The sequence below is a fragment of the Citrus clementina genome, unplaced genomic scaffold (assembly GCF_000493195.1).
Source record: "Citrus clementina cultivar Clemenules unplaced genomic scaffold, Citrus_clementina_v1.0 scaffold_7, whole genome shotgun sequence".
In the NCBI taxonomy this organism is placed as follows: Eukaryota; Viridiplantae; Streptophyta; class Magnoliopsida; order Sapindales; family Rutaceae; genus Citrus; species Citrus x clementina.
Window position 1 is genome coordinate 10,593,193 of NW_006262075.1, and position 3,520 is coordinate 10,596,712.

Here is a 3,520-nt window from a genome sequence, read left to right on the forward strand (position 1 = left end):
GTACCTGATATTATATCATGCTGAATAGGTGAAGATCAAATAGCAAAATTGTTTGACAATTGTTGCATGTAATTAAATTACATAATGTGAAAATTGAATGGGCACAACTATGGCCTTTTAAATAAGATGTAAGTTACTTCCAAGAAAATCTTTCGGAGTTAGATGTGACTTAAATTCTATTTTGTTGTGAACTTACTTTCAAAGATTGATTTAAATTCCTCCCTGTAATAGAAAAAGAATTATTTAATACGTTTAGTAGCAACTAAACTTGGTGAAGAGCATGCCCTTCCTGTCCAAACTTTAAATCCTTTGTTTGAATTGATTAATTTCCTTAATTAAATGAAAGTTTATGCTCATTGAGGTTTTCTAAATTTTATAACTCTTTTTTTTTTTGTCAAAGTAATAATGTTGTTTTGAGTTTTAGTCAATTCGTGGAAGACAGGCTTTCACACACCAAAAGAAAAAATAAAATGGTATCTGATCATTTATTATAATAGATTCTTAGTAAATTATTCTTTATGTTTGGTGGGAAAAAAAAAAGAAAGAAACCTAAGGAATTTTCTCCAGCTAAAAACTTTGGTCTTGTTTAGTAATTATGAAATAAAAATTGATAGTGTGTAGTAAATATGATATTTAAAAAATAATTTTAATACAAATAGTAATAATATTATATGTCCTTTTATCATATAAGTATGTAATGAAATTAATTTAGTTTTCAAGTCATAACAATTAATATTCTACTAAACATTTTAGTATTGTAACTTGGCCCAACCTTAATATCAAATAAGACTTTAATTTATGTGAACTTATTAATTAGATGTGCCACAATTTGACGTAAAAATGCCAATAATGAAATTGTGCTGCTAAGCTAAACCTCGTATATATATATATATATATGCATTGATTATATCAATAATTTTTTTTTGTTTCAGTGTAAAGGTTAAGAAATACAAAAAATGTAGACTTTGATTATATCAAAATTCATTTTGTTTTTTATGGAAGTGGATTTCTAATGAAGTGGAACATTTTTATGTTGTCTAATCTCAAAAATAAAATATTTTATGTCGTTCAATATCAAAATAATAGACTACATATAATAATTAGGTCAACCTTCTGGCAATTAAATTAGACCTTAAAATCATTTTGGCCTTTTTTTTTTTTGTAGGGGTTGGACAAAGTTCAAATTAATTTTAGCCCCCTACATCCTTTATGATCTGAACTCAGATAGTCAATTAAAGAAAACTTTTTTAAAATTACTCAAATCAAGGTTTGGGTGCATCCAAATGGCTTGATAGTACTAGACCAAGATAGAAAAAATATTTCTAGCTAGTATTTGAAACTAATTTCTAATAAATGATTCCTGTAAAAAAATCTATATGGATATCTAAACACACACACAATTATATATGTCAGAAAATTAACTACCAATAAATAATACATACAAGTGAGACCAGAAAAGAGCATAAATCTGAATCTCAATTGCAAACGATCAAGCAAAGAAGAAGCAAACACCTACTAGAAAACACTTCATTAATTGGAAATTAAGTGGCAACATTACAAATTAACAAATGAAAATAACAAGTGACACTGCATAACAAGTATGATGAATTGAATTAATTGACATAACAAGTGACAGTACTACACAAGAGAAAGAAGACTCATGCATCCACCATAAATTCTTTCTTATTCGAAATCAATTGACACCACATGCACACTAATTAATCCAGCTGGGATTTGAAATAAGGATGAAAAGCATTTTGAGTGGCTTGATCATCCCATTGCAGCTGCTTCCACCAGCGTTCCTCTGCCTCAATGATAATCTTACGTTCCAATCCGCAGTTGCAATCAAGAGCAAGCTGCCTAAGCTTTGAGCATTCATGTACACTCATTCTTCAGCAATTATATATGTCAGAAAATTAACTACCAATAAATAATACATACAAGTGAGACCAGAAAAGAGCATAAATCTGAATCTCAATTGCAAACGATCAAGCAAAGAAGAAGCAAACACCTACTAGAAAACACTTCATTAATTGGAAATTAAGTGGCAACATTACAAATTAACAAATGAAAATAACAAGTGACACTGCATAACAAGTATGATGAATTGAATTAATTGACATAACAAGTGACAGTACTACACAAGAGAAAGAAGACTCATGCATCCACCATAAATTCTTTCTTATTCGAAATCAATTGACACCACATGCACACTAATTAATCCAGCTGGGATTTGAAATAAGGATGAAAAGCATTTTGAGTGGCTTGATCATCCCATTGCAGCTGCTTCCACCAGCGTTCCTCTGCCTCAATGATAATCTTACGTTCCAATCCGCAGTTGCAATCAAGAGCAAGCTGCCTAAGCTTTGAGCATTCATGTACACTCATTTCTTTCAGACGAGGGAAGGGCAAGGCATTTGAGCAGATGTTCTTCAAATTGTTTAATCCCTTTAGAATAAGATATTCAAGTCTTGCAAATGGGGTAAGATTTTCCATCACCTCAGCTGGAACTTCACCCAATTTCCCAATGTTGATTATTTCTTCCATATACGGGCAGTTTTGCACCTCAAGATGCTTGAGATTAGGAGCAAGAATCAGCCATGTCACCTGCCTCAATTTGGAGTGGCTTATATAAACGTTTTGGAGACTATGAAAACCATGAATTTCTCGGATCTTTTTCATTTCCCCTGCGCAGGCAATCATAAAATCTTCCAAATCATTGCATTCCACCAAATGAAGTGTTTGGAGATGCCTTAAACTTGCTAAAGAAAAAATCGTGAACGGCTCTAAACGGCAACCTCTGAGACATAGAGATGGAATACTGATGCTCTGAAACCTGGAAGAGCTCAACAATCTTTGAAGAGCATGGTTACTATGCAAGGTGATGGTCAACACATTTAAATGTTCCAATCCGAGCAATTCCTCCACCAGACTGTCGAGAAATGAACCACATTCAAACATTCTCAATACTCGTAACATCTTTAGATTTGAGATCACTTGTGGTGAAATTCTAGAGAGTCGAAATGTATACTCCAAGTTCAGACATTTAAGATTTACCAGGTACTTCAACCCCAATGGCAATCTATCTGGTATACTATTTGATAGGTCAAGATACTGCAGTGAAACTAAGTTTGAAATCTCACATGGTAAATCGCTATGTGACAGCTTTAAAACTCTAAGAGAGGCCATGGATTTGAAGAAATGATAATTGACCTTGTCATTTTTAAAATAGTTTGAATTGAGAAACAGAGTAAGGAGACGAGGAGAAGTTGGAGACACTGTAAGCCTCTTAATTTTATTATCCATCAGCGACATCCTTGTAACATCCTTCCACATTCCGACACTGGGTGCTTCAGTTAATCCTGCACCTGTAAGAACCAAGAACTTTTCCTTCTTGTTGTCCATTGTAGATGCAATCCACAGAGCCATGTCACGGACCACATAATGCATTTTTACACTATTATCTTTTTCTTTCCTCCAACAAACACGCATGAAGAAGATTAAGAATAAGAGAGTATCC

At 32.8% G+C, this 3,520-nt stretch overlaps 1 pseudogene; it reads right to left on the reverse strand.

The window, feature by feature from the left end:
- Positions 1-2,053: 2,053 nt before the first annotated feature.
- Positions 2,054-3,520, reverse strand: part of LOC18036937 — a 7,709-nt pseudogene continuing 6,242 nt past the window's right edge.